Here is a 12,488-nt window from a genome sequence, read left to right as displayed (position 1 = left end):
GTTATATTTACATACTAAAAATGTTACTTTCAGGGCTGGAAATAATAACAGTATGAAAGATCAAAGTTGGCTGGGCAGTGGTACCACATGTCTTTGATCCCAGCACTTAGGAAGCAGAAGCTGGCAGATCTCTCTGAGTTTGAAGCCATCCTGGTCTACAGATCTAATTCCAGGACAGCCAGGGCTACACAGAGAAACCCTGTCTTGAAGAAAAAAAAAAAAAAAGGAAAAAGAAAAAGAAAGATCAAAGTTGTAGCCATCTTTAGGGGACATTTGAGAAATTACTGGACTGATCATTTTAACTTCTCATATAATATTAAGTAAAAATAGCCCCTCATAGTGCTTTGAATATTGTCTTGAAGGAACTAGAGCACCACAAGATGCATGAACTATTGAGGTAACTTCCTGCTCTGCAGCTCAGCCTAACCCCAACTCATGTCAGTCTTCTTTCTTCAGCCTCCAAAGTGCTAAGATGTGGGTGGTAGCACCACGCCACCGTGCCTCTGTGTCACTCACAACATCCTTACTCGACTTCTTGTCGGCCTCCCTCCCAGCCGCTGAGGTCACATGCTTTTGCCACCATGTTTGACCATTAATAGCACTCCTGTGTTCTGACTGTTGAGTTTTCAGCCTTATCTGTGAGCAGTTAACTTTTTTCCTCACCCCCAGAGATGCTTTTGTTCCTTGTTCTTTTAATGTAGGTAATTATGGGTCTGCTTAAATTGTCCTGAGTGTTTGTGTATTCAGACTGAAAGTCTAGCTAGTTCCACTTTTATAAAAACTGTTAGTTTTTCCTCTGGTGTTTATGTGCGGAGTTAATTTTCTATTTTTACTGATGTGGTCCAGCTTCTCTCAGGAACAGGTGTTCTGATGTGCTGTATTCCCAAACACACGCTCTCATTTTGATCAACTGTTGTTATGCTGAGCCACTCTGCAATGTCCTGCCACCAGCATAGTGAAGATAGCACTGCTGCTTGCACTGCATTTCTGGTTTAGAGCTTTTGTCTTCTTTATCTTGGTTTAGATCCCATGACCTCAGCTGTCCTCCATGCTCTTGACAGAGTCCCATCGATGGAAAGCAAACCTAAGACTCTGCATGGTAGGTGAACTCTTTCCCACTGAACAATGTTCAGCCTACTTTAGTCTCTGTTTATAGTAGAACATGCTCTCTCTCCTAGTCTCTGCTTGAGAAAATTAAACTTTTGTAGACACTCGGTAGATATTAGTTCATCAAATATACTAACAACTGGTAGGTAACAGAGAGAACATGAACTTTTATTATACACCTAAACAGAGGAACCTTACGTATTTGGATGTGGGGCTCAAAGTGAAGCAAGAGTACTGAAGATTAATTGGAGCTCGGCAGACAGGGCTAGGGGTTTGGGCTTCTGGGGAAAAGAAAGTGGAGCAGGCTGTAGAAGTTCAGTGTAAGCATCAAGCAAGAGCCGCAGCAGCCTCTGGGGTAATCTCTCTCTGAGCCTGGTGTCACACCAATGTCTCTTAATAGAAAGGATAAAAAAGTATGTCCTAGAAACACCTGTCTCTTTACCCACTGTTTGTGAGTGAAGATAGTGTGTCTTCTATAGAAGAGTAGCTTTCCAGAGCCATTCCTGTGCACAGATCTGTGAGCTGCATTTCCCATGACTGTGTGCACAGGTCTGTGAGCTGCCCTTCCCGTGACCATGGCAGCGCCTGACTTAAGGAAGTAAAAGTTGACTTTATATTAAGGCAGGGAAGGCAAGGCAGCAGAGCTCAGGTGGGAAGCAGGTTGGGGCTGGGGGGAGTAAAGGATGCTGCTCAGATCTTTTGCTCCTTTTTATTATTCCACTGTTGGGTAACCTGCTAGATTTGGTTTGGAAGTGTCTTACATTTTTTTTCCTGTGATTGGATTCCCCAGAGACTTCCAATTTTCCTCAAAGTGAATATCTGACTGTTAGCCTTTGGGAAGAGTATTGGTAGATGGAGGTATGGTCAATGATATGTTGAAGGTGGTTCATATGAAAGACACATTTACTTGAGATGGAAAGATGGCTCAGAGCACCTGAGGACCCAGGCTCAATTCCCACCCAGCACTCACATAGTACTTACCACATAGTACCCCACATAGTATTCACCAGTCTGTAACTCCAGTTCCAGGGAATCTGTTCTCTTCTGGTTTCCTTGGGCAATGCATGGGCTTGTGAATTTGCTAACTCTGGGTTAAGTAATAAGTAACATCATTTGGTAGATTCTAACAGTTTGTAATAAGATGCTTACATCACAGGGTAAGCACACACTGCAAAGACACACATTTTCTCTTTCTCCTTAACCCCTCTGCCACTTGTTGGATGCTTACCACTTTAAGGTACATCCTGTGCCAGGGTCTGTGTGTACTTCATCACTTTGTTGGTGTTAAAGGAACTTCCCTTTTCCCCCCTTGAAGGCTCCAAAATTGAGTTCTGGTGACATAAACCACAATAGATTAGCAAAAGAAAGGGCATGCACATTTTTGTATATTCTTCCTAGGGAAGCTGAAAGTTGAGGATACATGCAGTTTTTGAGTATTTTGAGTAAATGGGTTTAAGAGGAGATTAATAGCCACAAAAAAAAACAGACAATAACAGTCTGGAGCAAAGTTCATCTGGGCTCTGGACATAGTGTTATCCCAGCCATCCTTTCCTGAAAGTCACTCTTTCCTGTTCTACAGGTTATAGGGAGGATAACTTAGGACTGCCATTCCTTATGGAAGAACTTTAGTTAGATAAGGAACTCCAGAGATCATTCCTCCTATGCTTTGAGGGAGACAGAGAGATGGGAGAAAGTTAGAGACCTTAGTTTTGAGATTAATTTTATAGTTTAAGGTTGTTCAGCCTGTCAGCATGCCCAACTTTGCAACGTTACCTCTCATCACCTCAAACCTTGTCTGGCATACTGAAGTCTAGAGTTCCATCTGGTTTAATGCTCTCAGAGGACCCACAGCATATGCAAGTGGGGGAAGGGAGAAGGGCAGATAGGTATATAACTGAAAGAGTGACGTCGATAGAGAAATTAGGTAGTATTTCTATCTTTAGCCCTGCTCCTGCTACCTGTTTGTTTGAATTGTTAGGTGTATGGTGTATAGGTGTGCTTGCATGTGAGCACACATGTGTGTTTATGAAGGTATCTTGCATCACTTTCTAGTTATTGATGCAGGATCTCTCACTGAACTCAGAGCTCACCAATTCTGGCTAGCCTAGCCATCCAGCTTGCCCCAGAAGTCTGCTGTCTCTGCCTCCCAAGTGCTGAGATTATAGGTCCTTGACTTTCTGTTTCTGTCTTTGGGATGATGTTTCCTGATGTTTACCCTACAACTTAGTGTTCTTCAGCTTCTGAGTCCTTTGCCTCATGTTTTTGTTTCCAGAAATTTCTGGCTATAATCAGTGTATACATGCCTGCTTAGGATTCTTGATAAGATAGGTAAATGATTTCAACTATTAAAGAGATTTTGAAATATGCCTGGCCAATCTCCAGTTGGTTTGCAAGTCGGGAAAAGACTTTGCTTATTGTGGGGAGGAAAGTTTTCATTTTCCTGAAGTGTATCTGTAGTGGTTGAAACTGAATGACCTATGGTTGCTTGTTTGCTTATGAATGTGTGGGAAGGTGGAGCAATATCAGATCACATTGTTTGCTCTTCAGAGGAACTAGAACAGTCATATTTCGTTGATGCGGATTCTTTAGTAATTCCAGTTATGCATCAGTGGCTGGCTGTAGTGGTCCGGTCACTTACATCCACTCTGGTAGGCAGTTAACTGTGAGTCTTAGGTATCATGGAAATGGCCTGCTAAGACTGTCAGTGCCTTTCATTTCATAGCAGGCAGGCCGGCCATTTCATAGTCCACTACTCCACATTCTCCTGTTGCCTTGTTTTTACAAACAGATGCATGAATGCCCACTGAAGAACTGCCATAGGAAACAAGGTGATAATTTAAAGTAGAGGTAGGACTTCAGAGACAGAAGCAAGAGAACCATTATAGATTCAAAACAAGCTTGACACCCAGTCTCAAAACAAATGAAGAGAAAAAGGGGGCAAGGAGGAATGAGAGTGTAAGCTTCTGGGTCAGTTAAACTCTTAGATTCCTCTATTGAGGAGTATGTTTTAATCCCTCCCCCCTTTTGATTGGTTGATTGGTTGTTTCTGTGCTGAATATTGAACCCAGGGTCTTGCACATTTGTCATGTGCTTTACCACTGAGGTAAATACCTATGCTTCACACACATGCTTTAATTTTTCAGAAGGTATTTATGGTTCAAGACAGTAATTGTAACTAAAGTAAATTGATTCCTGAAAGTCCCTTTCCACACAGAATATGTGAATTACACATAGACCCAGGTGAAAGTTGGGAGTTCAACATTGTGAAGAATGGTAGTTGTTTTAGTTACTGTTGTTTTGTTATGAGGAGACACCATGACAAAGGCAACTTTATAAAAAAGGGGGCATTTAACTGGGGCTTGCTTATAGTTTCAGAGGGTGAATCCGTGGGCAGCATGATGAGGTCATGGTAGCAGACAGGCAGGCATGGTACTGGAACAGTTGCTGAGAGCGCACTATCTTAACCTGAATGGAAGCAGAGAAAGATCTCCAGTGACACACTTTCTCCAACAAGGCCACACCTTCTAAATCTTCCTAAACAGTTCTACCAGCCAGGAAAAGAAGCATTGAAATGTTAAAGCCTGTGGGGCCATTGTCCCTTAAACCGCCACAGTGGCCGTTGTAACAGTCCATGTGTGAAAATATCCAGTTGCTGGGTTTTACGGAACATTGACACAAGCTGAGTCTCTGTCCCTCTTTTCAGTCTTTTCAGTCTTCTGTCACCATCGTCTTGCAGGTAGGAGGTTTTGTTGTTGTTCTTCTTCTTCTTTTTACCCCTAGTTGATGTGATGACCTCTAGGTCAGACTACATGACTTTCTGTTGTTTTCAGACCCTGTAATTCCCAGTGATTCCCTCAGACATGCTCCTCTTTTTAGAAGGAAGGGACAAGTGGATTGGGCCGGGTGTCTTTATAAGCTTATGTTCAAGACAAACATTCTATGGTATCTGGAAGGACCTTCTCTAGAACTTTGTTCATATGAAAAATCACACCTTGAATTGTATGTTCAAAGTATTACTTCTGTGAAAAAGTGGGATATTCTTGGCTACCTGGGCCCTCCTCAGAGACGGACCTGCCTTTGCCTTGCCATTGCCTACCACATGGGTGTAAAATACAGAATCTATACATGAGGGACCTTTAGAAGCATCATCTAGAGAGAATTACATAGGGCTTTTATTATTTTACTTTTCTGGAGTGAGGAGTGAGCCTGGAGCCTTTTGCATACCAGGAGGACAGTCTACCATTGAACCATCACTTGGAGGTTTTTGAAAAGTTTCTTCAGGCTCTGGGCCTTGTGGAAGTGACAGCGAGTGTGTGTTGACAGCTCTTGGCCTCAGGGCTAACGTGGGGCTAGGCAGCCCGTGGTGGAAGAACCCGAAGCTGCTGCCAGATGCCTTTTCACAGAGCACTTCCAAAAGATGGGGCCGGGTGGGGAATACACCAGCATGGTTATGTTGTTGTTCATAGCTCGAAGTAGATGCTTTTTTCTTTCTTTTTCTTCCCTAGACAGGATGTCCTGGAACTAAGGCAGGAAGATTGTGTTTGAGTCTAACTGAGGTAACATACTGAAACCTTATCTCTGAAACACAAATCTTTAAAGCTCTAAGGTGAGGAAGTTTGTAGTTTTGTTAGAACTTCTGTGGAAGTTGGAACACGCTGACATGGCAGATGGTCACATAAGATGGGAACAGAGCAACTGAAAAGAACCAGTGTGGGCTGAGTCATTAAAAATATCTCTGATTCACTAAAATATTCTTCATGTGGGTCAACTTGCTTATGCTGGAATCTTGGTTTTTTCATTTTTTGAGAAAAAAACAAGTATGAAGTAGACAAAGCAGGCTGGCAAGATGGCTCAGCAGTTTATGGTGCTGATGCTGTACCAGATGATCCCCATGGTAGAAGGAGAACCATCCTAACCTCTATATGCCCACCATGGCACATGGTGTTTTCTAAATAAAATAAAGCAGACAAAAGAAAATAGCCAGGCATGGCTTTAGCGTTTCTGCATTGGTGAATTTTAGGGCATGAACTTTGTGAAGTGAAAGAAAGAGTCTTAAGACATTTGCGTGTAGAAGCTGGTGGGATCTTCTCTTTCTCCTCTTGATTGGTCAGGAAGGATTGATTGTACTTGTCAGGAATACCTGGTTGTCCTCCCTGAAGATTATCTCCAGATGTCTCTCACAGGCAGACTTGCCCAGTCATGCCAGGAGGAATGGCCACCTCGATTTTCTATCTCTTTCTTAACTGCCCAAAGTAGGTACATAGATGTTTTCTTGAGGTTGCTTACAGCATTCCATGCCTGAGATCTGACTGAGCCCAGAGAGAAGTGGCTTCCTGGTGAGCTGATGGTTTTATCAGCAGGAAAAAAGGGAGTGCCCTAAGTCTTTTTTACAAAGGTACAGGTCTGTTTATAAGGTCTCCGTTTAATTTATCTAATGATCCCTTAAGTCTCACTCCAAATACAATCACACTTGGAGACTGACTAGAGGTTCAGCATAAGGGGCACAAGCTCAACAGTGCTGACTGTTGCTTCTTAAGAAGTTGTGGGATAGCTTCTCAACACTGTCAGCATTTCAGCACCAACACACTGCACAGTACCCTTTGATTTCCCTGCTTCCACATTTAACCTTAGTGGATCTTTATTTGCAACAAGACCATTGCATGGGAACCTTTTAGATTTCCTAGTAGTTTTGGGTTTTGCACAGCATGAACATCTGTGACACTGAGCTTGGAGATGGAGTAGACCTATACATAGCAAAACACAGCCTAACACTTTTGTTTTCTTTGGTCTTCTTACTCTTGTTTCCTGTAAACCAGACAGTTTAAAATTTTTGTTACTTAAGAGTCAAGAAATATCACCTTAAGCTTATATATACATTCTAAAATTGGCTCTCTTGGTCCTATCTCATTCCTAATAAAAACAAAGCCCCAAATGCTCCACACTTTACATCAAAGTGGCTTGTTACCATGGTAACAAGGAGTCTGCTTATTCTGAGGCAGGGTTCTCTTTTCTATTGCTTTGGGGAGAATATTTTAAAAACCAATCCAAATACCTTCTTGTGTACTTGACAGTGTGACCAGTTCAGGATATATCTAATTATCTTTAGCTTACAAATATGGAAGCACAGCAAAGGTATATTGTAAGAGAAGGACAGTCCCTTGAGTTGAGATTCTGTCACCTTGTGACACCTTCCAAACAAATTGAGGTGGGCCTTTTACAGGATAACCTGAAATTTCCTGCTATGTATCGTTACCATCCCCATCTTTCTCCTAGTCCACGTTTGAGACAGCTAACTGGTAGAGTTTAGGAGAATAGAGAATCACGTGAGACAGACGTAAAAAGTAATTTTACTTGGGCCAGATTGCCTATATGTGTAGGTCTCACGGTCTTTCACCTAAACATGCTACTGAGATTTTGAAGTGCATTTCTCATATCTTAACATGGAGCAGTTTGTTTCAGTTCAAGAACAGATGAAGGGAACAAAATGAAATAATGGTGGCTATAGGACAGGGCAGCAGCAGTGGACAGTGGCAAGCAGTGGTTGATTCTTGTTGAAGTTTGAGGGCAGACCTGGTGAGGTATGTGGGGAAAAAGACAGGGCAGGGCTTGGGTGTTAACAGGTGGAAAATAATGTTTATGTTTATTAAAATGGAGACACTTTCCGAACGTGGTGGAATGTGCAAAAGAAATGAGGGTTTTGACTTAGGACTGCTGAGTTCGAGATGCTCATTTTATAGATATGCAAGTGGAGAATTAAAACAGCTAGTGTAGTGACTGACTGCAGAGAAGTTTGTGTGGATGGTCTGGGGAGGCATACGGATGACATTGAGAATATTAGGGAACTGAGGGAGAGTAGGTCCCAAACTGCTTGAGGTGCCATGGAACATCTTAAAAACGCAGAGTATTTTTGAAAACATTATGGGAGGGTGTCTGCTTGGCCTACATGTATAATTTCAAAAGGATGTTTAGGGATGCACACTTGCATGTATCTTGTTTCTGTGGGGTTGAATTCTAGGTGTGTGCCATCATGCTCTGGAGACCAGCCCAGAGCTTTGTGCATGTTAAGCAAGTAAGTACTCAGTCAACAAAACTACATCCCAACCATTATCCTGTTCTTAGGTTTAAAAGCACTAAAAATTAAGTCAGTGAGATAACATTTATTTCAAAAGTAGATGAGCTGGGGGTACAAACCACTCCCCACCTTATGTTGAGATAGGATTTCTCCACTGTTTGAATAGGCTGGCCAGCTTTGGAGCATCAGGGATTGCCTTAACTCCCTAGCCCTGGAATGTGTTTACGAGAGTGCTGAGATGTGAGCTGACTGACTGGCTCCCCAGCCCCGATCAGGCATTTTTGGGAGAAACATAGCTCACCAAATGAGCACCTAGAAAGCTTTAGGGCAGTCAAGAAAATGACTTCAAAATCAAAGCACTATGAGCACCCGCATGTTAAAATTATTCAGTTGTCTCACCTAAAGAGGGGTAATAAACCAGTTTGATCTTAAAACGACTATTTAATTAAGTTTCTTGATACCTTTAGCCTTTGCATTTTTGAAAGTATAGCTAATACTAATTGAGAAAAAATAATATACCGCATCACACTGGGATCCCATCCTCCCAGGTCCACCCTTCTCCCTGGTGCCCTCCCCCTTCCAAAAGCCCCCACTGACCAGTTGTGTTCCCCATATACTCATGGGTTGCATTTTATAACCAAAAGTTTTAAATATAAAGACCAAAATGGAAATTCACAATGATGTGATATTTCTTCAAATTTAGCATATACAAGATCTTTGTCAGGCATAGTGATGCATGGTTGTAATCCCAACACTGAGGAGCAGAGGTAGGAAGGTCAGAAGTTCAAGGTCATATTTGGCTATGAAGTCACAAGGACAGTTAGAGGCCAGCCTAGGCTGTGGGAGAGCCTGACTCAAAAGAAAAGATTCTTCTCTTAGCTTCTTAAACTTTATTTCTTCTGTTTCTAGATAGATCTGAATTAAGAAACAATGTTAGTTTTGGTGGCGTTTTCTTTATTGATATCTTTTCTTTGCACATTAAATCAAAAGTACTTGTTTCTACTGCTTGCCTTCCATGGGTTTTGCTCTTAATTCCTGTGTTCCTCTCCTTCTGCCTTCTCCCAAATGAGAGCCGTGGAAGCCAGTGTGCATGCGTCTAGATTTACAGCTTTTCCATAACCATGGCAGAGGTTTATAGCTGAGAGCTGGGTGTGGTGGGTGTCATAGAGCCATGATGTCATTTTGTTCTACTCATAATGAGTTTCAAGGCTGGAAACTCTGCAGTTCCTCTACCTATATCTTTATTAGTATGAGTAACTTAATTGTCAGATTCTTAGCGTGATTTGAGGGAGTTCTTTTTGTATTATTTCTTCCTCCTTAATAGTATTTGGAGGTCTCCATATGTGTTTTTCTAAGATTTATTTCAAATCTGAGACTTTAAGAACTGATTTGACTGCATACCACGATCGGCTTAAGACACCCCAAAATGTTCCTGTTTGTTTCTCTCTGTGACAGCCTGATGTTGTAATCCTCCTACTTGTGTTTGTCATTTAGCTCAGTGTTCACAGTGTCTTCACAACAATACCACTTTCGTCTGTGACCTGGCTGGTCTGTTGTGTGTGCACTGTCCATCCATGTCTGCCCACTGCCTTTACTCTCTTATGTTCTGTGTGCTTTTTAAATCCATGTCCCAGTTTAGAAGGCATACTGGAAGAAGATGGAGTCCTTGCTTACCGTCGTACTAGCCTCTGAGAGTATGATTAGAACCTAAGCACATGCTTGGGAGCCAGGGACCAACTGCAAGGACCATTGCTTTGGTAATAAGTTAGGCTCCGAGCTGTGGGGTTTGAGGGGACGGTTTACTTAAATGTCCAAGTCAGAGGTTGTTTTATACTTGTTTAATGAGACAGAAGAAAATCCTGCAAAGTTAAGCATTGCATCTCGAATAGCCTGGTCTCTGCAGACTCTGCCAGGTGCCTTCAGTTTAACACAGCAGTCTCACAGCTCTTGCGTGTGCCTTGGAAATCGTTGTCTTCTTTGTGGCTTTCATTAAATCCCTGGTTTGTATCTGTTACTAGCTTTCCCTACATTGTTCTCATCATCTTCTGCACTGATTACTGATCTAAAATCATGTGGTACACACTTGAGTATTGTTTGCTGTCCTTGTATATATACAGTTTTCTAGTTTTATGTCCTATGATTATGTGCATGCTTTTGGGGGTTTTTTTTGGTGGGGTTTTGTTGTTGTTTGTTTTTGGTTTTTCAAGACAGGGTTTCTTTCCCCAGTCCCACCCCCTCCACCCCAGCTGAGACCTGAACCCAGGGCCTTGCACTTGCTAGGCAAGCTCTCTACCACTGAGCTAAATGCCCAACCCCAAGACAGGGTTTCTTTGTGTAATAGCCCCAGCTTTGTAGACCAGGCTGGTCTGAAACTCAGAGATCCCCCTTTCCCTGATTTCCTGAGGTCCATGTGTGGTTTTATAACAAATAGTTTGACTCACACTGGTTTGAGACTTAGGATGATAGATGCAGTCTAAGTGCGGATCCCACAGTTTGTTCCATAGGATTTTATCATTTAGGTAAAGGCTGTGGTGCACACTTGGGCACACACAACCCTTGCTCTCTCCTCCCTTCCCTCCTCCCTCCTTCTCTCCCTCTCTTTCTCTTGGCCAGGTTAGACTCAAACCCATGATTGTGCTTCAGAAGGCTCAGAGCACAGGCAGTGTGTGTCATGCCTGGCTAGGTTTGGTGTGACCTGCCGCTAAGACCTTCACTGAGTATTGTGTAGCTTTCATTTTTACCTTGAGGAAATCAAGATTCTTTTAGTACATTGAAACTTGGTTATGTATCTTTATGTATTAGAATATTTTCCTAGTGATTAGATTAGGGTGTTTGATATTTTTCTTAACTGTACAGTGTGTTCAATAGCAAAATAATGTTACTTTCACAATAAGAACTGACTTTTTTTCTCTCTTCCTTTCTCTTTTTCTTTCTCTCCTTTTTGCCTCTCCCCTTCCCTCTCTTCTTTCTTTTTTCTTTGTTTCCCTTTCTCTTTCTTTCTTAGCAGCATCTCATTTAGCCCAGGCTAGCTTTGAATTTGCTATTCATTAAAGAGGACTCCTAAGCCTTTTTCTGAATGAAATCAGACATTACAGGCCGATGACACTCGTAATGCCTGGCTGAAAGACCAGCTTGAATGTAAGCTAAGGCCAGCCCTTTAATTCTTCACAGCACCTCAGGCAGTGCAGGTTAGCTTCAGTTTTACTTTCCAGTAATGTTATTTGTTAATCAGTGTAAGGTTTTTTCTTTCAGATTGTCTGATAATAAGCTGTCAAAAACTGAGAGATAAGTATTATTTGATATATAGTAGGACTAAGTATTAGTTCCTGAAGTAAACCCATATTGCTAAATGTTTTCATAGTAGGGGTATCAGGAATGTTGATTTATGGTGTAATGGCTATGTCTGTCTATTGGGAGGAATACTGCTTACAGCCTTAGACCACCTATCCAAAGATGGGTTGCTCCCTCGCCCGTTAATCAATAAAATGCCCCACAGTTATGCCCGGCGGGCCAATTGTGGTTGGGACAGTTCCTCATTGAGGTTCCCTCTCACCCACCAGTCTTCAGCTGCGTCAAGAGGATGAGAACTAACCAGCGCAGTGGTCTTGAGCTGAGATCGTTTTCTGAATGCGCGCCTCCTTTCCTGCATAGTGGCTGAGGTCTGAGTACAGATGTTGAGGGCTGACAGACTGCTGGCATTAGGACCTCTAACAGTGTGTGGGGAAAGAGGATCACTCTGCAGACCGGCCCCACGTAGAAGTGATTCATCGACAGAAAACTTGTGCTGCTAAGTTTAGGGTGGGGTTGTATCTGTGTTGCTTTCTTACTTTTACCAGTGGCCTATGATTGACTACCAAGCAATGCAGGGAAGTAGGATCCTGTTTTGAGTATGGAAAGGAAAAGGTTGGAACCATGCATCACAAATCCCAGCAGTTTGTGAACCCTGATTATGGTTGCCTATTTTCTGTAAGGTTGACAATACGGAAGGAGTAGTAAAGTAGTCATCTCTCTGATTTCATTTCCATTACTTTTATCTCCTGGCTTTTCCTCTCCATGTGTCTGCGCCATCCATGGCAAAATACTTGAAAGAAGCAACTTAGCTTCCTCACATCTCCGAGGACCTGGGAAGAGACTCAGAAGAGCTCTGGGCTGTACCTGGGCCCCTGTCTCCATGTCCCTACATTTTTTAAAGATTTATTTTTATTATTTCATGTGTATGAGTGTTTTGCCTGCAGAAATATCCATTCACCACACGTGAGCCTGGTACCCAAAGAAGTGGTGAGCCTTCATGTGAATGCTGGGAATTGAA

The 12,488-nt window shown here is 42.4% G+C and overlaps 1 protein-coding gene across 5 annotated transcripts in view; it reads left to right on the top strand.

The window, feature by feature from the left end:
• Window positions 1–12,488, top strand: part of FBXO34 (F-box protein 34) — a 70,065-nt gene that overhangs the window by 31,485 nt on the left and 26,092 nt on the right. For 3 of the 5 annotated variants that reach the window (XR_013975269.1, XM_080925932.1, XM_080925933.1), the window contains exon 2: window positions 1,025–1,099. The exons of 1 other annotated variant lie outside the window; for it this stretch is intronic. The gene's annotated coding sequence lies outside the window, so the exon portion shown is untranslated. Of the gene's footprint in view, window positions 1–1,024; window positions 1,100–12,488 lie in introns of those variants that run through there. One more of the 5 variants, XM_080925935.1, reaches the window with a different exon arrangement.

This window comes from Micromys minutus (genome assembly GCF_963924665.1).
Source record: "Micromys minutus genome assembly, chromosome: 12".
NCBI lineage: Eukaryota > Metazoa > Chordata > Mammalia > Rodentia > Muridae > Micromys > Micromys minutus.
The sequence above is the reverse complement of the archived record's forward strand: the minus strand, read 5'-3'. Positions and strand labels throughout refer to the sequence as shown.